The sequence below is a fragment of the Pinus tabuliformis genome, chromosome X (assembly GCF_031772625.1).
Source record: "Pinus tabuliformis cultivar Carrire ecotype Pingquan chromosome X, CPIR1, whole genome shotgun sequence".
Lineage (NCBI taxonomy): Eukaryota > Viridiplantae > Streptophyta > Pinopsida > Pinales > Pinaceae > Pinus > Pinus tabuliformis.
This window is the reverse complement of record NC_142308.1, coordinates 59,876,814-59,902,601: the sequence shown is the minus strand read 5'-3', so window position 1 is coordinate 59,902,601 and position 25,788 is coordinate 59,876,814.

Here is a 25,788-nt window from a genome sequence, read left to right as displayed (position 1 = left end):
CTCACGTAGATATCTTGAAGTTTAGCCTCATTATGCTACACTCATTTTGCATATGCCCCATTTCCTGGGCCATCACGGGTACTAAACAGATGCACTCCAACATCCTACATTTGGCCTATCATTCATCCATATTGCATAACCCATTTGTGTCACATCACCTGCCTCAATAACCTAACACAGAGACCAACTAATGTGCCCCCCACCCTTAGCCGATACACAACACCTCTACGCAGGTCACTGTCATCATGGGACACCCATTTCCGTGGTTGTACATCCAAACCACCCTCATATTCTTTTGGTAAGTGTACAAAGATTAAAAAAAATAAAAAATCTCTCATTTAATTTATATGCTTAAAGTTGACGACCTACGCTTAGCAGCAGTCTCTTGTCACCTTTGGTCACAGCTTAAATGTCTCCAAAAAAACACATGAAATTTTTGCATGCCTATCAAAACCTACTCACCCCCATCCTGGTACTCTCAATGGCACTACGACCATTACCACCAGCAAACATGTTTTGACCGCTGCCATTGGCTCATTAAGCTCCAACCTCAGGATAACTATCCATATCCTCCTATATCGATAGCCTTACTATTATACCTATGCGACCCAAAATATTACAACCTGTTCATATCTCACATTGATTTCCTGACTCACCATGTTGGGCGGTTAAGAACTCTTTTCCTTTTGATTTCAACAAATGTATCCCAGGAAAGAGGTAGTACCTTGGATACTCCCCCCCATCAAAAGAAGATATCCCTGGGTGGCACAATTGAACCAATATCTCTCACTGATGTCATCGGTCCCCTTGACATTCGACACCAAGTCAAGAATTCATGTCAAGGTGGTGTCGTACGTAGTTATTGTTTTAGTTTCATCCATATAGTTGAAGATCCCCGCATCACTAAGCACCTAATTCAATAGTTTTTACATTATGATACGAGGGAGGTACCCGCAGTCGAAAACCTATGAATACCATAGCATCCCAATCAACAATGCTTCACCTTGGTTATGCATAAGGGAACCATATTACGCCTATTGGACTAGAAAATGCCCTTGAGGATGTCAACAATTATCATCATCAGATATCAGCACGTCAATAACCACAATGTTGACTATACCACCATTGGTCTTTTTCCAGATTCTAATCATGTCCAATTAGCCATCATAACAAGCATGGGTCATGCCTGCCTCATATAGACACATTTTATATTGTCGGTTTTTACGAGATCATGGTTACCATTGATACTCCATCAAGGGGTTTTCTCTACTCACCTTTGCAACAAGCTATCCTCTCTCTCAAAAACTCGATCAGACTCTCCATCAAAAAAGAAAACATAATTTATTTTGGTCATAAAATTCCTCCTAACATCCTACATTAGGGGGAAATGGTTAACACCAAAAAATCGTACACTTGTTAGTACAATCCAGAAGGCACTAAAAGTATCCATTAGAATGCACATGTGGAAATTTTCCAGCCAAATATGTTATGAAATTTAAAAAATCAAAGTTCTCCTAAGGTCCAAATTTTACAAAGGAAAAATAATTAAGGCCGCACGTTTATTTCTTTGATAAATGCGTGTGCGGGATAACCTCTAAAAGTCACGCGGTTTAAGAAAGGGATGACTCAGCGATGAGAGACCACTATACACACTTGGGCCTGATTCGCTGACATGAGTTTAGTTTAGTACAGCCGAATTCGAGTCACCTTGGAGATATGAAACCCTCAATGGAATCATCTTGTTCTACTCATGTGTCTTTATCATACATGTACCAAGAGAGGGAAGAAGGATTCAAAATTTTTCTATATAAACAGGCCATGGGAGAACCAAAACATGGGACATTGTTATGCTGGCCAAATTGCTATTTGAGAAAACCACCATTGCATTTTTGAAGCAAAGGAAGTGAATAGCACTAGCATGTTGTTCATATTTCTTCTAAGCAACTCAACATCTTAGTGAGAGAAGAGGAATCCACCATTGGAGACTCTTCACACTTCTTTGAGAAAGAGAAGAAACTTGTAAAGAGATTGAGGAAATAAATCCCCTCGCTGAGGATTTTTGAGCTCCATAGCTCAAAGAATTCCCTTCAAGTGTTTGAGATTCATCTATTGTATTCAACATCTACCACCAACAATTAATAAAGGGACATTTCTCCATATATTATTAATGTGTTTTCTCCATTTGAGCATTGCTTTGTTTATGTACCTATTTATTTAGTTTATGTTTATGTATGCATTGTTTCCACTATTTACAATGTTGTGTTTATTTAAGTTTGTCCACTAACATCACCAATTTTGACTGTGATCCTTTGCGTAGAACAATCCACTGCTAAGGGGGTGTCTTTTGGTACACTTGTGCTCCAAAAACACAACATTGATAGTGGAGCTTCATCTCATATGACGGGAGTTAGAGAATATTTCTCTAGCTATCAGGAGGATCAGACGAACTTCCAGATCACTATGGGGAACATAACTAAATGTACTCCAGTAGGGAGAGGCACTATAGAGTTTCAAACTGAAACAGGAACCAACACTAGTGCTACTAATGTATTTCATGTGCCGGGATTGGGTATGAACCTAATTTCAGTGTCTCAGTTGCAGGACAAGGGGTATGATGTACACCTTATGGGGAAGAAAGGATATGTCAAACAATCTATCTGGAAGAAGGTGAGACAGATTGGAGTTAGAAGCAATAGACTATACATGTTGCAGATTGATTCTCCAATGGTACTGATAGGCAGGGATAATAGTAGCGAGAAGGATCTAAATAAACTATGACACAAAAGGATGGGACATTTACACCATGGAGCACTTAGGATGCTAAGATAAACTGTGATGGGTGTTCTAGTTCTTAGTACTGAGCATGATGACATATGTAGAGATTGCGTACTTGGGAAGTATGCTAAGGAAGCATTTCCAAGAAGTGATAACAGAGAAAAAGGTATGTTGGGATTGATACACTCATATATTTGCAGTCCTATGTCCACCAAAGCTCTTAGTGGAAGCGAAGATTTTATCACTTTTATTGATGACTATTGCAGGAAGATCTAGATCTATTTTCTAAAGAACAAAGATGAGATCTTTGATCGGTTCAGAGATTTCAAGGCACTCGCATAGAACACGACATGGAAAAAATCCAGGTGCTGTGTTCAGATAATGATGGATAATACATTGATAAATACTTCACAAGTTTTTGTGCATAGGAAGGCATCAAAAGAGAATGGACAAATCCATACAGCCCTCAGCTGAACAAAGTAATGGAGAGGAAAAACAAAACAATAGTTGGGGTTGCAAAGGCTATGTTATATGACCAAGATTTGCCTAGATTTTATGGGCCAAGGCATGTAACACACCGATGTACATTCAAAACAGAACACCTCATAGAGAATTGGGGAAAAAATTGCCAAAAGGAGTCTTCACAGGCAAGAAGCCTAAAATAAGTAATTTGAGGATCTTTGGGAGTGTGGCTTACTATCACTTCCTAGATGAAAAATGGAGTAAGTTAGATCAGATTTTAGATAAGGGGTTCCTCGTAGGATATAGAGAAACCTCAAAGGCATACATGATCGAAATTCCTAGTAGTAGGAATGTTTTAGTAAGGCGATATGAAAAGTTCATGGAAGAAAAAGCTTTTAGAAAATATCGAGAGATGCCTACAGGAGATTATACAACAGAAGTTCCATTAGTCCAGCAGTATGGACAACAAGTTGGACAATCAGGAGGGAAATCACAAGGATCAAGTACAATGACCAGTACTAGCATCTCCTTAGGAGTAGGAGATCTAGGAATTTCTCAGCAGATGGAGTAATAGGAACATGAGGAGGAATTGACTGAACCTCCCACTACCAGTGGTAGAGCCAGTAGGGAAATGTGCCAGACCTTGAGAGACATAGAGGAGTTTGTAGGAGCTCACAAGACACACAAAAGACAATGTAGGTATCCTGACAAATATCAAGCCTTGGTAGCTTAGGTTGCAAAACCTTATATTTTTCAAGAATCCACATAGCATCAAGTGTGGGTGGATTCTTTGAAACAGTGATGTCTCAGGATCAAGAGATCCTGAGGGATCCGCTCCATCTTCTAACTCCAGTCAACCCTTTGTATTTTTGCGCTGATGCTGTGATTTTCCATTCTTATCCTTAGCTGTGCACTCTGATCTTGATCTGCTTGTCTGGATACGGCTTCCTAGTGAAGGAACAATAGTTACTCTGTTTTGTCTTTTCCTTCAAAATGGTAGTTTTCCATTTCTTCTATTTCCTGCTTGGAAAAAGACAATAATTAACTAATTTGTAATAATCAATAACTCCCTAGTTTTCTCTATAATTATTTGATATATTACCATCATAGAATATAAAGGAGTATAATTAAAGAAAAATATAAGGAAATAAATGGCAAATTCATACCTTTTCCATAGCTCAACACAACTCCAGCCAAAAAACCTCCATAACTGGCAAATTTCCCCCCTAACAAATTATTGTAAGGAGCTGACAGCCCCTAGTAAGGGTTCCAAGCATTAGCTAAGGGTGGAAAACTTTGAAAAGAAATGACCAAGGAGTATGAAACATTCCCTTGTTGGCCGAAAAATGGATTCCCAGCTCCGATCCCACTAACTGCAGGGTTAGTCCAACTCTGAAAAGGATTGTTTCCTTGGCTTGTGAAAGGAAAAGGCATAGATCCCATTGTTGGATTGGAATGTGGTATATGAACACTTCCAAGTGGGAAACCCTGGAAAGAAGCCGGTCCACTCATCATGGAAGTGGAGGCGGTTGATGGTACATTCAATGGAGCTGAAGGAATACCTTGAGAGGGCATTCCAGAAGGAAAGAATCCAAAACTAGATGCATTAGCTTGGAAACTTCCACTCGTCGATGGAATGGAAGTAGACCCAAACAAGGATGTGCTAGTAGTAGACCCAAATAAAGATGTAGAAGGGATGGAAATAATTCCTCCCCCTTGTACTGATATAGGAGTCTGCGTACTCGTAGCACTCGTGGTGGATGTCATGCTTCCAACAGTGGTCATCGAAGGGATGGATGTGTGTGGACCTGGGTTTGAAGGCCTATGTGTTGGAGTTCCAACGTATAACAATACGTCCAGATGATCAGAGGGAGAGAATAATTCGTAGCTACAATTGACTCTGAAAGGTCTTCTACCTCAATATTATCTTCTGACTGGAAGAGTACTTGAGAAAGAACTGGTGTGTTCCTCTCTAACTCTATGGTAGTATGAGGTCTATCTTGTACACTAATGCCCCCAAGTGGAGGATCAATCCCTGATGTGCCAGCTACCACTGGTTGAAAACCACTGGCATAATCGCTCCTATGCGTTCTTGGAGAAGGCTTTGGATAGGTGAAAGCCCATGAAGTCTACGGGACTGTCTAAGTGATTGGTCAGCCACTTTAAATTATTTTAATAAGATCTACTTAGAGACTCAATAAAATTGAAAGCTAGGCTGACTAGGAGCACAAAACACACACTAAAATTGCCCCTAAAGAATTCAACAGTCAAACAACTTCCAAGTATTTCCAATCCGGGCGATTAGGACCTTACACCAAAATACAAGAAAGTGAATAAAAAGGGACTTTCGAAAATAGACTGGTGTAATTACCCCCCAGGTCTACTAGCGAAGGTATCAGAGGTAGTTATGCTGACCTCTAGACAACAACCTTTGGCAGTGCAAGCCCCCAAGCTTCACAAGGGTGCCCTCCAGAAGAACTGTTGAACATGATGCAACGTCAACCTCATGTGCCATGGGATTCCCCTCCGCAGCCACCTGTGTAGATCCCTAGGATTGGCAACTAAAGACACCAACTCGTATCAGAAGTCGGGCGGAACAATTGTAAGGTAAGATCCAACAAGTAAGAGAGGGGGTATCTCTCGTCCTTATCTTCACAAACCCTCATGCTTAACTCCCAGTCACAGAGCTTTCTCGATCCCCCTAACGCTATTGGATTTCACTCTTTAATTAGACTTCTATGTTTTACAATTTAGAGTGGCCTTGGAGAGTTTACTCTCGTCTCGCCTAATCCAAGGCCCTAAATAAACCTAAAACTTGTTGGTGTATACTGATTAACAATATAGAAAGTTCTAGTTTATTTTATTAAGCACTTGATTTTAAGTGGCTATTCTTTTTAAATCATAGGGACAATACGGAAGTGAAACTGATGGTGTTCGTATGACACAAAAGAAATTAATGAAAAACTAACTTATATGCAATGCACTTGTTTGTTCTTCGATGAAAAGCAACTTTCACTTGGGTTATAAGAAACTTCTATAAAGAAAAAACTTTTTCCTTTTCTTTTCTTATAGTAGACTTCACACTCACAAAAACCAAAAAAGCTATTGATGCTTTAATGATGAAAAACTACCCTAATGCAAGGTGTACATGATAATGCAAAATTCTAAATTAATCTAAAAAGAAATGAAAGCAATTTGTTTATAAGCCAACTTAAGTGTTTGAAAGGAATATGAATTTTGAACACAAAATATTTCCCAAACAAGAAGGACTAATAGAAAAGATCCCAAATCACTCTCAAAGACCAAAAGAAACCAAACTCAAATTTAGGAAAAGAAAGCAAAAATAATGTTTTTGAAGAACTTATCTTTTTCAAGAAACAATAAAAACAACTTCTCAAAAGCACTCAAAATGCCACCCAAGACTAAAAGGCCGAAAGAAAAGCGCAAGGAAACTTTGTAAGTTATCAATTCAAGACGAATGAAAACTTGAACAAAAAAGTGTTTCAACTTGCACTAAAAGATCCAAAAGCAGAAAAAAGAGCTTTTAGAAACTGATCAAGAAATCAGGAAAGACACACTTTCAAATTCATCAACAAGAAACTTTCGAAAAGCAAGAAAAAGTGTATGGCCACAAAAATGACGGGAAGCAAAGCAAGAAAACCAAAAAATGAAGTTTGACACAAAGATTTCAAACAATCTTCTGTTTTGGAAAACCATAACAATCATGAACCTCTATAAGAAGCCTTGTGTGTTAAAACACAAATCATAAAACTTACTGTAAAGCAAACCAAGGCCAAAAACATTTCAAAGCAGGAGAGAATTTGTAACATTAAGCTCACTGAAAAATTAAATTCTGAAAACAGAAACTGACCACTCAGAAACCACACAGACCAAGAAACAAATCATTCTAGTAAAAAATATTTGATAAAATCATGCAAAAAATTGTATACGCGTCTGTGTCCCTACACAGGTGCATGTACATGCGATTCTGCCAAAAGAAACTCATGTATACGTAGTTTCAGTTCACAGAAAAAGCATGTGTACACTTCTGTAAACAAACAAAGATGTGTATACGAAGTTTTACAAGAAAAATAAAAAATGAGGCCTGATGAAAAAGATTAGACTTGAAGTCCGAGTTCCTACAGGAGCAGGCAATACAATCACAGGAAGCAAACTAAGAACTGAGCCCTGATTGGCATCGAATGACCCAAACGAGGACTAACAAGATTGTTATCCCTAATGGAGTCACCAATTCTGTTAAGGGAATAAGTCCTGTAGGGCTTTGGGTCAGAACCTTAGCAGAGTAGGAGTAATCTACAGCAAGAAACAAGCATTCAACTCAGGCAACATGCTTAAATAAACAAACTGTGCGAGGATGAACATACTCGGATGCCCTTCGTTTGGGTAGTTCCAACCAGGGTTCAAACCCTCTACAACTCCTAATGATCTTCGAATATGAACATCAACCAATTCGAATACAGATAACATCATATAGATAAAGCATTTTAGTGAAATCAACTTTATATCATATAAGTAACTCGTTAGTTATGCATCAAAATAGTCATTCATATATAAACCATAACAATAACATCTGATATATAAACAAAGTCGATATCAAGAAGAAGAAAACGTTTCTTTTTATTGTAGAAAACTATAATAAACATGGAAAGAGTTCACCTTAGTCTTCCTCTTTCAGCTCCAAGAGGAACCATACTCCAGGTCCGTCCAGTCCCAGTCTTCAACAGCCTCCTTCCATAACCAATACCATGATTTCTCAAGCAAGTAGGAGAATATCAACACTCAAGGAAACAAGGGTTTCCTGAACTTGGGGAAGTGCTTGAAGCACAGGAATACTTCAGACTTGATCAGGGGATAATCTCATTATAGTAATTCTATCATTTCTCTCCTCCTTAAGGCCTTCCCATTGAAGTTTTTTTATACTACTCCCAAATTAGTATTTTAGTTGGGAATCAGTTGGGAACAGTTGGGCCACAGGCACTAGGAGGTAATCAATAGGTAAAACCCGTGAACTCCACCCATAGTTAAGTAGATCTAATTTTTTAAAGTGTTTTAACACATATACGTGGGTTGGGTATTGACTGACCTATGTGTACATGCTTTTAACACAGGGAAAAGTAGCGTACAGGGAGTAAAACACTGTTTTAAAATATTTGAACCAAGTTTGGAAGGAGGGGTTTCCCTAGACCATAAACCAAGCATCACAAATACCAAGGGTGATATTTGGAGCTATAACATCAATGGCAATACATTCAAATGTGTTGTTGTAGGCATAACATTTAATTCAAAAGCACAAGCTCTTACCCAATGGTGAACTTGCTTCTTCATACCTGTAGTCATCTATACCAACCAAGATTTTGCATGTACTTATTTTCTCAAACCACACTTATCCACTAGGTTAGGATTAATATAAGCATAGTTAGATTTAGGATCAATCAAAATAGAAACAACTTGATCACAAAGCTTATCGTCCATCTCAATGATCGATGCGTGTTGATCCTCCTACCTATTGTCCACAACTGTATGCGCCTCCTGAGCACTGTAGATCTTGTGTCTACCACCACTCTGATACTGTGGAATATCCCTCTTATGATGATCCTTACCACATATCCAACAATGTAATGGTTCCCTACCACTGCCTCTAGCTTGCTTCTCTCCACGTCCTTTCTCAGTTGTATTGAATCTCTTGTAAGGAACTGCATTTTCTTTCCCACTTGTATCTTGAGGTCTTCCTCTCTTTGGTGGCCATTTTCATTTATATTTCTCATTTATTTTCAATTTATGATGTAGGTTTTAACCCCGTACAGAAATTACCTGCATACGAATTCTAAAAAAAGAAATAAACAATAGCGGGAGCATAAAACATAAAATAGATATACACATAGATTTTCCCCTGAATCCCTAAACAGGGACTACCAGATTGATTTTTCATTATATTCCTTTCAATGTTACAATACATATATATACATGCCGAAGCATCCATAAACCCCAATCCATTAACCTTGGATTAGAACACAATCATAGTTCCCTTGACCGGATCTACAAATACCATAGACAAAAAACCATCATGCCCAAAACCTTGTGCACAATCCATGCAAAAAACCATAAGCAGGTCCGCCCACATAATACAGGCTCTAAATTCTTTTCCTAGGGTGCTGCCCCCTACATACCCGCTGTTACACCCAACGCAACATACAGTAGGGTTGCCACCTTCCCTACGACCCCCCCGCACATGGCAGTAGTTGTGGAAAGAATATAATACACACCCAAAACATGCTTGGGCTTAACTTTGCACTTCAACTGCTCATAACAATGCTTCAACTTTTGGATGGCCTCCTCCAGTGATCTAGACTCATCAAACTCAATCCGGTCTCTGTATGAAACTAGCAATCCATTGATGAATCTTTGAACCTTGGCCTTCTCCTCCCTGAGTTAAGGAACATATCTCAATAACTCCAAAAATCTTCTAGTATACTCATCATCTGTCATAGAACCCATCTGCAACTCATAAAACTCCTTATCTCTGTCATCATAGTACCTCTTCGATAAGTAATTCTTCTTTAAGAGAATTTCAAATGCATGCAAATTCAAATCGTCCTCATGTATACCTTTGATATTCTTCACATCTTCCCACCAAATATCCACTTTACCATTGAGACTGAAAGTGGCTATATTTTCTTTCATGTTTTCTGAATAATCATGCAATTGGAAGAATTTATTCATACCAAGTCACCATGCTTCTGCATCCTATGATTTCTTCATCTCTCCATCAAAGGTAGGTGGCTTCTCTTTCTTAAACTCATTCGGAAAGTATCCCCTATTAGTCCTCTTGTAAGGATGATGATAATGACGATCATGATGTCTATCAGGACTAGAACTAGAATAGTGCCTGTGTCAATCACCTCTCCTATACATATTATCTAACAACCTGCCATCTATGATCATGTCAGATCTATCTGACCTATGTCTACTAGGAGACCTACTTCCATATGCCCCATTAGTTCTGTCCTCATGTCCATGGTTGATATGAAGTGGTTCCCGTCACTACAAATATGATAAAGTCTGAAGTGGTATTGCATTTGCCTCTTCTTGTTTCTCTTGTGCCTGCATGATTTTGTCATTGTTTGCTTTGAAACTCCTTATTTCTTCCTTCGAGCTTCTCAATATATCTACCAATTCAGAAGAGTTCCCCACACCACACTGCCCATATGATGCATAGGGAGATTTGATGTAGTGTACCACCTTGCTCGCCATCTAATCTCTTTCCTGCAAGGCATACTATGTTAGCTAAAGAAAAGCACAATAAACCACGTACCTTAACATAATTCAAGGAGGATACCTTGTCTGCAAGATCATCAAATCAACATGATACATGTATAACATAATCATAACAACATATAGACATATATAGAATAAGTGTATCAATGCATAGACACCATTCTAGCTAGGGTCCAGTCATCAATGCAAGGCCATATCAACAATGCATGTTTGTACCTCATGCATGCCAACTACCATTACTTCATTCCAAACATTGCCACATGCAACTATCAACATGCATAAGCAATTCCTAGTCAACTACACATACATATGAATGCATGTAGTCAAGAATAAGTGATCAATTCTTGTAATCAACCTACAAGGCTGATACATGTAATCAAAAAAATTAATAAGGCACCTGACATACAAGGATGTAGTCTAGAAACATATAATCAACATGTAAGCGACATATAACCATATGCAACCAGTCATATACTTCTGATGATGCATCCCACAAAATCACATCAAGTTCCTCATGAAAACCATACTACAATCATGATCAACATGATGCAATGCAACAAGAACATGGAATTCAAGTGTAAGAGACACACATGCAACTGACATGCATGCATGACCAACCACATTCACCCAAGGAGAGCACAACCATGCTCTGAGACCAATCTATAAATCCCACTCCTCCTAGGTCCACCCTAGCAGACAACTAGTCAAGCAAACATGTGATGAGAGAGGTTAATATAAGGGGTTCAATCTCCTTGGTTACCTTAAGGAAATGGAATCAACGGAACTCATCAAACAAACCCATCCACATTAGCAATTACACCCCTAGGAGACATGTTAGCCACTAAGAAATCATGTCCTTGGGTCCCACTAATATTTTAAGCCTCTTAACCCTAAGTCACTCTCATGATATAGGCAAGATAGTGACCAGAAAGTCAAATTTGCTCTCATAGGCCTCTGTTCTAGTGACTATGGACTTTTCTTAGTAGACCTGTGCCAGCGGCCCCAAGATTTGAGCCATTTTTATAGACTAGAATCGTGGCCTCTACCCAAAAATTGCTACAATCTTCAGAATCCATCAAAGACATGATAACCATGCTGATAAATCGAAAATCACCCTAAGGACTAGGCTTGAGCATCCCCAAATGGGATTGACATTCTACTAAAGACTTGGCATCAATGCAACTTACAGGTCTAGGATACAAGACAGAGCATAAATAAATAAAATAACTTATGAAACATAATGAGAAGGATCACCTCCTTCTCCATTGGACTATTATATCATCAATTAGGTCTTGCATCCATCCATTTAACAATTATAGGTAAATACATGAAATAACCATGACATGAACTGGTCACATAACCATGCTTATAACCAACACTAAACCATATAAATATCAGAGATATGCCAACCATTAAATCCACATATAAAAAAATACAAAAGTAAGAGAACTTATCTTTTATATAGGCAAACCTGACCAAGTTTGGGACTTCCACGTACCACCCAACCATAGACATGATTGAACCAAATCTCTCTTTCGGCCAGTCACCCATGTGCCATATTCGAAGCATGAATGTGGGATCTCATAGAACAACCAATCCAAGTACAACCAATGGAATCCAAGGTTAGACCACCTCCACCCTCACCAAATTGTGATCACACCAAAAACGGTGCTGCAATAACAACCGAACCGAACTTGGAATATCATTTGGAATCCATCACTATCCTTGAGGAATTTTCTATTTCCTTGTCTCTCAGGCTTTACCGCAATCCAATCCTAGATCACTAGGCCCTAAACCGAGACCAGTCTCTCAAGCTTTACCTCAATCCATACCCGGATCACTAGGCCCTAAACTGAGACTTCTTCCTCTAGCTTTACCATGTATCCCACCAAAACCGGTTAAGGGATTCCTAGGCCTTTGGGAATGAACCTTGAGACCACCTCCACCCTAGATTTTGAAATCCATATGGAAAACGAAAGCTCAAAACTGAAATAAACATCCCAACACCATGGAATCTAGAAAAAGACAAGGCTAGGCCGAAAACCACTGTCATAACCCAACAAATCCATGCCACTAACAATAAGAGAAACATACACAAACATGAAAAGCCATGCATGTCCAAACCAGCCAGGAAATCACACATGCAAAAGGTAACTTGCAAGTATTCCAGTTGAAGTTGCTTGATCTTGCTTTACTTCCCTTGATCCTTGCTTTCCTTCCTTTCCTTTTGCTTTCTTTTCCTTCCTTCATCCAAGAAAACTCTAAGTGACCAAGAGTGAGTGAGAGAGAGAGAGAGAATAGTGAGAGAGATCTAAACTTGAACTGACAAAAATGTTACCAATTAATCCTCAGAATCCTTTTTATTAATAAATGTGCAAAAAATTATTTTTTGCCTTTTAATGCCCATTACTTAGCCTTTGCCAATTTTCCTTACCCAAAACATACATCTAGTGATGCCCACTAGGATATATTTTCCCAAAATTTAGCTTGGAATAAGTGTCCCTTAACCATGGTCTTATTTTTCCTTTATTAACTTTTATTACATGAAATTTTCACTAGGGCTGTTACAATCAGTTGTATCTATTAAAATAGATTTGAGAACTTTATAATCAATTTCTACAATCTACCAAATAAAGGAGATGAGATAGGTCTCTATCTTTACCTTCCAACAAGAATAATTATCAAACAATGGGTACTTTCCTGCTACTCTAATTGCAACCATATTTTCTTGAAATCAACCTTCCAATAATCAACTGTTCCTGAAGGAAACATTTTCTAGTTCCACTTGTTGCACCAAATATCACACTAAGAGAGGGAGGGGGGTGGGGCATGAATCAGTGTGGCAACAATTTTACCATTTCATAAATTTTTGTCAATGGAAAATTATGTAGAAATGTTCCATAACTATTTCCATCATATCAATAAATAGAAGAATGCCTGAAGAATTGTGATTATCATATAAAAAATACATCAAGAAGTCTTAACATTGAAACAAGGGGACGCAAGATTTTATGTGGAAACCCATATGGGAGAAACCACAAATTCTTATTCTTTAATTCATTAGATAGATTTGCAGGCATTGACCTACTGGAGGCACCCACCCCCAAGATATGAATTCAACCAATTATGGTAGGCTACAACCTGATTAAGGCACCAACCTCAAAAATGCGTGAGAAAGTACTCACTATAGGCTACAACCTAATTGAGGAAACAACTTCAAAGATGAGAAAACTTCGATTTTCTCTAGGCTTCGGCCTGATTGACCAATATTTGTGAAGGCACCCACCTCCTTCTTCAACTTCTTGTGGTCCTTATTTAAACTATTTCAAACATGATCCACCTTCTCTTCAATCAACATAAATATTCAAAATAAATAAATTTCTTTCATATTGTTGTTAATAACTTGTCAGGCCCTATCTAAACTATGTTCCAACCTTCTCATTAATCTGGCTAGATAAACCCTTGTCGAAACTTGTTCTTTCCATATACTCAACATAAAATACAACCTACTCATAAGATCTCAAATCACATAAGATGGATTTTGAGTATCAAAAATACACCATGAAGGCTCTTCATGCCTCTAGTACTCTTCACCACTAAACCACAATCATCATTGTTCTTCGAAATACAATTTGGCCTTAAAATGAGCCCAAAAACCTCCTAAACGTTATTTGAAACTATATAAAAAGCATACAAAAATTTATCCATTTACATAATGGGTTATTCTGGGCACATTATTCCAAACAACAATTTACAAGCACCAAAAAAGTTTAACCATTCAAGAAAATGAATAGATCAAACATCCCAATAAAACTTCTACAAAACAAAATTCTATCGAGTCTACCTAGACTTGAACCCATGACCTGCACTGTACAAACCATATCACATAGCCAAATTACCAAATCATGGAGTCATGAAATGAGTGTGGAACTATCACATAACCAGAGCTCGGAACACAAACTAAAAAACTTGTGTCAACTCTTCATGGGAAATACCACACACATATACGCAGAACAATCACTAAAGGACTTGAACCATTAACAATCACAGAATAGATCAATCATGCAACCACTTCGACCTCATCGCAAACCACATATATGATTTCATATTTATTTCAATTAATTAATGTTTGAATGGAGTCACACCACCACAATATATATATGTATATGTATATGTATATGTATATGTATATGTATATAGATATGTATATATATATATATACACATATATATATATATATCTATATATATATATATCTATATATATATATATATATATATATATATATATATATATATATATATATATAGATATATATGTATACATATATATATATATATATATATATATATGTATATACATATATATATATATATATATATATATATACATATACATATACATATACATATACATATACATATACATATACATATACATATACATATACATATACATATACATATATATATATATATATATATCTATCTATCTATCTATCTATCTATCTATCTATATATATATATATATATATTTGTGTCTGTGTGTGTGTGTGTGGTTCTAAAGATTTCAGGGCTGACCACAACTTCAAATAATTCTCATTCAAAAATGTTGATGTGCATATAACATAGGGCTTAGCCACATGAAAATAGAACCATGACCATGTGATGTTGTTAAAATTTGTGCTCAGTCTCATATGAACTTGCCATGTTACACTGAACTAGGGTCCATGGTCATCTGCATGATGATGTTAGCATGGATCCATTATGTTGTGTGGCAGATTATGAGGGGTTCCATGTGTCACCCATTTTAGACCATTTTATCAACCAAAATTTCCCATTTGGACCTTTGACATGGCAGTCCTTGGAGGTTCCACGTCATCTTACTGATGTCACCTCTTCCAGCCAAAACATGCCATGTCATCCTTACTGCTACATTATGGATGAGTGTAGGGGGGCATGCCATTACCAAACTATCCAATTGCCATGTGCCATCCTTACTGCTATGTCATAGGTGACTGTGTAGAGTGGGCCACATCATCTCAAAATCATCCAATCAAATGTTGCCACGTGTCATATCGATATTAGCCACTATGGCAGGGCTACTCTAGTTAACTAGTGCAGATGTTGGAATATATCTATTTTTCAACTTGAGCAAGGTGTTTGATCTTTAACCATGTTAAACTTTGTGCATTTTTTATCACCATCTATCATGGATTGAGTAATTAGTGATGGAGCCACTTGGAAGTTGCAAACTATTTAAAATATTGATGTTAGGGTGGCTTTTCCCTATAATTTTGGCCCTTTACTAGTGTTGATTTTCAAATGGACATAAATTCTCATCCGAGAGGATATTTTTAGAGTTGGATATATCGTTGGAAAGGTCTTGAAGAGGACTTGCCAACCATGTGTTTATATGATCATTAGAGAATCATAACCTTGTGAAAATGTCATTAAATTTCATACCTTTTTTGACCTCACCTAATGAGGGCATGCAATATATCTAGCTATCATACTTCTTTCTTTGATTCATGAACGACACTATTGTTGTCTTGGACAGCCCCTTTGACATCAATGAAAACTCTATGTGTGACATATATAGACTTAGAACACCTTCATTGAATATCTTGGGAAGTTTAGTATCTTCACCAATGAATAGGTTGATGAAATATTTTGGTCTATAAACCCTTTAAGAGGTTAATAATTTAGACTTAAATACAAGGCTTTCGGCATGGAATATATAAATCAACAATAACCTTGGGGGTGAAAATCCCTTTGGAAATACAATTTCTTAGTAAAAGCTACACTTTTTATGTGGCTTCTTTTAAACATTAAATCCTTAACTTCAGATATGCTACAAACAAAAATTAGGATGATCCTAGTAGATGTAACCTATGTGAAGCAAAATTGGAAATGAATAATCACCTTATCCTCTGTTGTTGTTTCACATAGTAGGCTTGGAATGAAAGTAAATGAATTACACTATTAAAGTCAAAATGGAAAGGGATTCAATTGAAGTAAATTTAAGGAAATGGTATAAAGATAAGGACACAAATTATTACAAAGCCCTTCCCTTAACCTTATCCTAGAGAATTTGTCAAGCGAGAAATGAAAAAAAAATTATGGATAAGGACATATTTCCTTTCAAATGTGCTTCCCAAAGTCTCAATATTATAGGCACCTTTCCACAATTCTCCTCCATACCTCATCATGTTAATAACTCTAATATTACTAATGGCAATTAATTTCCTTGGGAATTTTTTGATTGAGTCTCTTAAGGAACTCCTTTTAAGGGAGGAGCCGGGGGACCTTTATTTTTATTCGAAAGTCATTTTCTTAGATTCAAAGTTGGAATGAGTCAATTCACAAGTAATCAGAGTGAATTCACAACCCTTAAAATGTTTTCAATCCTTTCTCTTGAAAAATAAATTACTCAAATTCAAGATTAGGGAAAAATTTAGGGGCTCATATTCATAGATAGACTAATTTTCCATGCTTTTTCTGAAAAAAGATTTACCAATTTCCATTTTTCTAAAAATTCACCTAAATTTTATAGTATAAAATCAATTTACATTAAAATCGCCAATAGAGACTATATAAAATATTTAGAAATTTGAATATTTTTACAAAATTATCACCAACATTTTACAATTTGCATATTAGGGACTAGTAAGATTCACCAATGTTTCTAAATATTGAGATAAATATCCATCCTTCAATTCTTCCCTATGCAAGGTCTCGATGAATCCCACATTGTGATCGAATTGATAAAAGAAGATTTTGTGCTATTAAATTTCATGCTTTAGGGCCACTGTTTTTCAATATCAACTAATTAAAATCTTCTTTTCCTCACATAAATTGTTCTCATATTTACACGGAAAATAACTTTGAATATGGTAGATTGTCCAAGGAAGGAATAGAGATAGAGGAAGCCACTCGAAATATCAAGAGTCCATTAAGGGACAACACATTTTTTATTTTCATGATTGTCGCCTTTATGTTTCTCACTACATCAGAGATACACTTTTGAACTTCTTAAAAGTTTTTTCTTCTTGTGCAAACACCTAGCACCATTTTGAACTCTACAGGATCAAAATTCTGAGCTATGTAGATGTATTGATGGTCTAATGTTTTTTTAGCTTTGATTATATTGTAATTAGATGCTACAAGGGAGATTAGTGACTTAGATATGTAAAATACTTATGTATTTTTTTAATCAAACAATTAGATTGTTTTCTAGAATTAGAGCTCTCAATTTCTTTAAATTGTGACCTAGTAGGGGTTGCTTGAAATACAAGTCACGATATTCTACTCATATAATTTTGTTTTTTTTTTCTAGAGCAAGAGACTATCCTTCTATTTCAATCTCCAAAAATAAAGTTACAACATGTACAAAAAGCATTTACGCTTCAAGGAATCAGGGAAAAATCGATCATTCTGACCTAGAAATGACCTTCCCCTTTGCAAAAACAAAGCTAACCTCTTAAATAAATCCTAAGGTTAGACATAAAGATTTATGACCAAAATTAAAACTACGCTAACCCCTTATTACCATATCTCAAAAGGCTTGATAGTGCTGTTGGCCCCACAAAACTGCACAACCAAACCTGACCGTTGATTCGATCTGCGGAATCAGACGGCTTTGATAAATATCGCATCGCCAAGATGCCCGGATGCTAATGTGCGATGGAAGGTGGTATTTCTGACCACCCCTTGCCACGTTTCGGGAGCCCAGTGGTATCGCTCCTAAAATCCCCATATCACTTACCACTTCGACGCTAAGTGATCACCCGGAAACAGCTTTGAGCCTGGTTTTCCTCTCCGTATGAGGAATATAGGTAAATAGCTGCCACCAGAAAGAACCAACCACCCTTCCCACGTGAGCTTGCTACAGAATTAGTCTCTGAGACTGTCGCTGACTGTAAATAGGCTCCAATGTTACGATCCAAAGGAAAGAGGAGATAGGACAACTCAAGCCCGGGTAAAAAATAACCAGTCTGAGCATGCCCTTCTTCAAGGAACTAACTAAAGTACTATGATTGAACATTCTTAGAAACTTTCATTCCATACCTTTTACTCTGACCTAGTCTCTAAAATTCTCTCTGTCCTCTATCGCTTGTTCATTGCAGAGAGCTTTTAATCTACTTTGAGGTGTCTCTCGCCACTTCAGCTCAATTCTGCACTCTTAATTACTCACTCCTAGATTGGCTAGTGTATCCGCTAGTTTATTGGCTTTTCTTTGAACATGGTTGAAACTAACAGTTCAAAAACTCAGGAGATGATTTTGAATTCTCTGATACACTTGAATTAGTCTCCAGTGTTTTGAGACCTTCTCTAGTACTGTTCCACAACTGATTCTCTTAGCCACGTTAATGGAGATCTCTGAATCTGCTTCTACAATGACATTTGAGCTATGACTCAGTTTCAGAAGCTCTAAACATTGTTCCAATGCCATTAATTCAGCCATATTGTTGGTGGCTTTCCCTAAATGGTAGTGGAAAACAAAGATGATGTTTCCTTCTTCATCTCTTAACACTCCTCCATAACCAGCTGTTCTAGGGTTGCCTTTCGAAGCACCATCAATATTGCATTTCAGATAACCTTTCGGTGGAGGGTGCTAGAAATCCTTATCCGTTTCTAAATCTTTTTCCTTTTTGTATTGTCCACGGGGAATAATCTCATGCATACCGAGTTGCATGAGGGTTCTCAACTCATACTCATTGGGAGGATTCTTGGGATAATTGCAGACAGTGGTGCTAACTGTCTCCTTAATTTGTTTCAAGATCAGATCCAACAGGAGAAGAGGAATAGTTTTTTCCCCTTGAAAATTGTTTTATTCCTTTCTTTCCAAACATTCCAAATAATGAAGCTTGGCGTAAAGGCCCAGGCCAAATTAAGGAGTTCATTTTCTGAATAGTTTCTTCTCTACTTGTTTAGGGTATTAATTATACTTTCCTTATCTTTGTCTGTCTGTTGAAAAATGGTGGCAAAAGAATCCCACAACCAAGTGGTGAATGTGCAACTGTTGAGAATGTGCTCCATTATTTCCTCTTGGGCTTCACATAGCTGTCATCTAGAAGGCCCAATAACACCCCTTTTCTGGATGTTGTCCTAAGTTAAGATTTTCTTGTGATGAACTAACCACATGAATAGCTTGATCTTCATCCAACCTTGATGGCTCCAAAGTTGTTGCCAGGATTTTGTCAAAACGCAGGAATCAATGTTCAGGATGATTCTTTTTTCTTCCCTAAGATTAAAGGTACATTCTTTATTGAGGCCCCATCTTAACTAATCCTATCCCTCTGTTACCAAGATCCTCCTTGCTTTAATATACTCATGAGTGCCTCTGTCTTTATTTTTATTCAACTGTCATCTCTGTAATCTATGCTTCTACAATTTCTCCACTTTTCAGAGTTGTGAGGAAGATTTCAGAAATCTTTAACTTTGATTAATCCTTGGGAGTCTATTTCTTGCTTGAGGCTCATAAAGTCTTCTCTTAACAGAATTGGTTCTTGTTGCCATTTATCTTCCCAGAAGAGAGCTAGATCTCCATCTCTAATTTCCCAGATACTGTTGTTTTGTACTAGGTTTCTGTTCTCCCAGGCTTTATTCCATATGTAAGAGCCTCTTATGTTTCTCGACATTCTTATAAGGTCTCTTGTTTGCTAGGAGCTTGCATATTTTTCTTTCCAGGTCTTAGCCCATTGAGCTTCTGGTTCTTTAACCCATCTCCACCAGAGCTTGGCTCCCAAAACTGTACTCAGAGTCTCCTGATCATCTAAGCCTAGGCCCCCGTGACTCTTGGGTTTGCAGATTTTTTCCCAAGAAATCAGGGCCCACTTCTTCCTTGTTTTCTCCTTTCTCCAAAGGAAATCTCTCTGGATATTCCTGTATTGCTGTAATACACCTTTAGGGGCTGGGAGGGCTGATAAAAAGAACATAGGGATTGATTGCAGAACAACTTTGATCAGAATTAACCTACCAGCTAGGTTCAACGATCTGATAGTCCATTTTTTGACTTTGTCTTGCATCTTGTTGAGCACCGGTTCCCAAATACTTTTGTGCAATGGTCTGGCTGTGAGGGGAATTCCCAAATACTTTGAAGGGAGGGAATCCCTTTGAAAGCCCAGAATTTTGGAGATATTTCTCTGAATTGCAATGTTAGTATTAAAGAAAAATATTTTAGATTTGGAGAGATTAACTTCCATACCTGTAGCCAAGGCAAAGTCAATTAGAATTTGTTTGTAAGCCAAGGCTTCTTTAACTGTGGGAATTCCTTGCAGCATGGTGTCATCCACAAATTGTTGGTGAGTCATTGTTTGACCATTCTCCATTAATTGAAGGCCTTTAATCTTTCCCACAACTTTGGCCTGTTTAATGGACCTGCCCAGTCCTTCCATCATGATGATAAAGAGAAAGGGAGAGAGAGGGTCTCCCTACCTTAGGCCTCTAGAAGGAGTGAAGATCTCTGAGGGCGAACCATTCACCAAAATCGAAAAGCTGGAAGAAGTTACCAGATCCATAACCCATCTGACCCAGTTGTGATCGAACCCAAAAGCAGTCAGGACCCTCCTGACATAGATCCAGTTCACTTTGTCATACGATTTGGCAATATCTAATTGCATGATCATACCAGCCTGCCTCTTGTTGGTTAGCGTGTGAACTACTTCATGGGCTTGAATAATGTTATTTAGGATTTGTCTACCTTCCACATAACTAGATTGTTCCCCTGAAATTAAAGAAGGCAGTAGAGGTTTGAGTCTACTAGCCAAAACTTTGGATATGATTTTGTAAACCACATTGCATAAAGCAATGGGTCTGTACTTATTAGCAACTAGGGCTGAATCCTGTTTGGGGATTAGGGAGATGAAGGAGGTGTTGAGGGCTTTCAGAATAGTCCTGTTTCTTCTGGAGTCCTCCAATACATTCAAAATATCCTGTTTGAAAATGTTCCAACAGGCCTTAAAAAAGTCTACATTGAAACCATCTGGTCCTAGAACTTTGCTATTATGCATGTCTTTAATGACTTCACTAACTTCTTCTTCAGTTAGTGGTCTATTTAGTTTAAAATTGTCCTCTCTAGACACCAGCTTTAGGATATTTTTTGTAATTTCCTTGATGCATTGCTCTCTGTTCAGATTGTTTTTCTCAGTGATGCCTCTGAAATGTTGTACAAACATTGTTTCGATATCCTTATGAGAGGTTTGAAGCTCCCCATTTTCATTCAATATCAAAGAGATTCTATTATGAGCTCTATTGGCCATGGTGGATCTATGGAAAAATTTGGTATTGTGTTCACCTTCTTTGAGCCATTGAACTCGAGACTTTTGTTTCCAAAAGATTTCCTCTTGTTTGCATAATTTCTCCCATTCTTGTTGATGTTTATCAGCTTGTTCACTTTTGACTTTATCAAAACCATCAATGATCATTGCTTGATTGAGTTCCTGAAGTTTGATTTCCACTGATTTTTTATCCACAAAAATGTTACCAAACTCCTTCTTGTTCCATTCTTTGAGCCTGAGTTTAATGTGATTGAGTCTTTTATGAAGGAGGAACATTTTAGTGCCTTGTATCTCCAAATATTCGGACCACCATTTTCCAATATTGCTGATGAAGTTTGGGTGGGTGAGCCAGATATTCTAGAATCTGAAGGGTCTATTCCTGGGAGAATCAAACCCCTTGATTTCTAATTGAATCAGCCAGTGATCAGAGCCTCCAAAGGGGAGAACACTAGTTGTCATTTCCCTATTTTTGAGCATCAACTCCTCTGATACCAAAAATATATCTAACTTGGAGGTGACCTGTGCCTCACCTCCTCTTTTATTGTTCCATGTGAAACGACCGCTGTGCATTTCAGAGTCCACTGGTTTCATTTCTTCTGTGAAGGTATGGAATTCTATGGAATCTTTACTCAGCAGTCTCATACCTCCTTTTTTTTTCTGAAAGAGATTTAATCATGTTAAAATCTCCTCCCATGACCCAAGTAATTTCTTCAAGCCTGCTTATAAGATAAACCAGGGATTCAAGAAACCTGAGTTTCTCATCTAATCTTTGAGGCCCATAAACATTTGTGACCAAGAAGGTATCCGAAATCCCTATTGGTTGAAAAATTATTGATAAATAATTTCTTGATGCCTCTGCATCTGTTATGCTAACTTTTTGTGGGTTCCGTAGAGTTAGGATGCCCCCAACTGTGTTCTCTACTTTAACTTCGAGAAACTCAAATCTATTAAGCCATTTACTATGGATCTGTTTTAATTTCTGGATAGAGCATTTTTTTCCTGAATTAAGATTACATCCGACATTGCTAGTTTCATTCTGTTACTTAGCATTCTTTGTTTTCTCTTACTACCTAGACCTCTAATGTTCCAAGATATGAACTTCATGATTAAACATTTGTAAAGGAGTAACTGGTTAGGTCTTTTATCTTACCCGAATCTATAATTAGCTTTCCACACTCCATCAATAGCTCATTTTTCTTTTCCCTGCACCTCTTCTTTCCTGGATTTCTGGTCACTAATCCTAGAGTTGATTTCATAGTTTTGACACCTCTGTGCTCTTGCTTGTGAATGTTGTTACCTTCATCCAACCCTCTTTCCTGAGATTTCTATAAAAATAACTGTTGTATTCTGTTGCATTCTTCCTGAGGCAGTAAGTCTATTCCTCCCTTGGTTCCCTGCAATAAGAATCCTTCTAGATTTAGGTTTTCCTTGTCGAGAATTTCTAGTAGTTCCTAATCTTCCAGATCTATTTCACTTTGGGTCATATCCTGGTCCGTTTCCATTTCTATTTCACTCATCATTGTTTGTTTTTGATAACCAGTATCTTGAGAATATTTGTTGTCTTCTTCCTTCTCTTTTTCATTAGGACCTTCCTCCCAAGCTTGGTTTTCTTTCGTGATTTCTTCATTCTCTTCCAGCACTTGAAATTTTTTCTGACTGACCTTTTGCACCTCGTTGTGTTGTTTCTTTGCTCCCTTTTTCCCCCTTTTCCTTTACTTGCCACTTTCTGAAAGCTTTCAATATCCTTCATTGTATTAGGTTTCCCTTTGTTATCTGCTTTACCAAGAGGGCAGTCTCTAAACAAATGTCCATGTTCATGGCATCTATAGCATATGAACGGGATATGCTCGTAGTCCACAGCCTACACCCACTCTTCATCAAAAACTTCCAATATAACTTCATCCAGGAGAGCTCTTGATAGATCCATTTCCACACAAATCCTTGCAAAGGAGGTATTTTCCTGTTCTTGTGGCTTCAAAAGCTTTGACAAAACGTCCTAGTTTATTGCCAATGGCAGCTAGCGATTTTGTTTGCCAATAATCCAGAGGTAGAGAATAGAACCTTACCCAAATAGGAATCGAGGTAAAGGTTTCCCGCTCTGGGACAAAGTTCATCTTCCAAGGCCTCATATAGAGACTGACCACTGCATAAAAGTAGGGTCCTCCTTCTAATATTCTGTCTTTATCTTCGATGTTTGAGAACACCACTGTGAAGAATCCCTTTGACCCAAGATGTAGGTCGATGCTTCCTTTGGGTTTCCAGTGAAACTTGATCCACGTTTGTAAAGCTTTTTCAGTGGGACAGAGTCCCATGAATTTATAGATAATGGTGTAGGTCCCCATGTGTTCCCTGTGCACTTGCAGAGCAGGATCATTTAATATTATTCTAGGAGTGATTTCTGCATTAGGTTTGCAGGGTTCCTTTTGTTTTTTGTCTCTTGCACCCTGACTTTTGTCTTCTTCCTCCTTGTCCTTTGTGCTACTTTTTTCCTTGGTCTTGTTCCTATCGGTCTCCTTCTCATTATCCCTATTCCTACCATCTGCAAAACCTTTGCTGCTCAAGATCAGTGTCTTGCCTCTGCTAGCTACCACGTCTTTGTAGGAGGGAGCTGAGCTTCCTCCTCTTGCGCCCTCCATTAGAAACGATCTTCTGCACCTTTCTGAAACCCTAGCTGATCGTCTCCGAAATGCTCCTAGACCTACACTTCTTGGGTATCTTTTCACTCATATAATTTTGTTACCTCTAATAAAATTACTTAATTGTTTCCTTGGAGAAAAAAATACTACTATGAATAAATAATAATTATTATTACTAATAATTAGATATAAGTAAGATAATAATAAATAGGTATATATATTTGAATTTTTTTAGGTGTGATATGAGTTAATATGTAATTTACTTAATTTTAGTTTTCAATTGGGAAAGCAAGTGTACTAGGTCAATTATCTCTTGTTGTTTGATTTATTATTATATTTAATTAGGAATAAATAAAAGTAATTTTAAATAATAATTAAATATTATTTGTTTTTTATTTAAAATTCGTTTTCATGGAATGGATATGTAGGAAACTTTATCATTAATCCAATCTTGATGTAATGATAAGGACACCATTGTAGTACTACAAAGAGAGTTGCATAACAACTCATGATTTTGAAATGAATAGGTGACAGAAAAGTGGCAGTTGTGTCATGCTTTTCTTGAGTTTCTTTTTTAAAATGAAAATTAGAAGTAATTTCATTTCATTTGGTCTTATTTTGTGGGGCAATTCTTGTTGGAGTCATGATAGTCTTGTGGGTCATTCACCATGAGAAAGAAAGGGATGTTTGGGGGCCTTTTAGAAGATATATTGGATCCAACAGAAAAAATTGTAATGCTCCAAATTTGTCTTTGGAAACTAGAACTACCTATTTACTTATCTACACATTTGATTTTCTTAGTATTTGTTTGGAAGTAGATAAACATATGATGATATTTGTTATGTGGATATAGGGACATAGTCGATATGATCTATGTAATAAAAATAAATATTTGTTCTGTTACATATTCATGATGATGATAACTGTATAATTCTACTTGGGTCATGTGATTATATTGTTTAACTATTTGGTGTGTGGACATGAATTCAAGATTTATATTATGTGCATATATAGATGCAATTATTTGTGAATGTGAATGCATAAATTGTTTGATTGGACATTTATTACATAATGATGGATTATTACATGGAATTGTTACATATATGTAGAGTCATTTTTGAACTAACGTATAAGTTGATGGGTTATGCAAGAGTCAAAATATTGTTGTGTCAAGGAAACTTATATGTGGTAGACATCAATAAGATTGTTTTATGCTACCAACTTGCCTTTTGATTTCCATTTTGTTTAGAAAAAAACTACTTTGATATGTGGGTAAGTGTGGTTTTTATGGGGAACAAAAATTCCTTAGAATGGTTATTTATGGATCTGATAATGTTA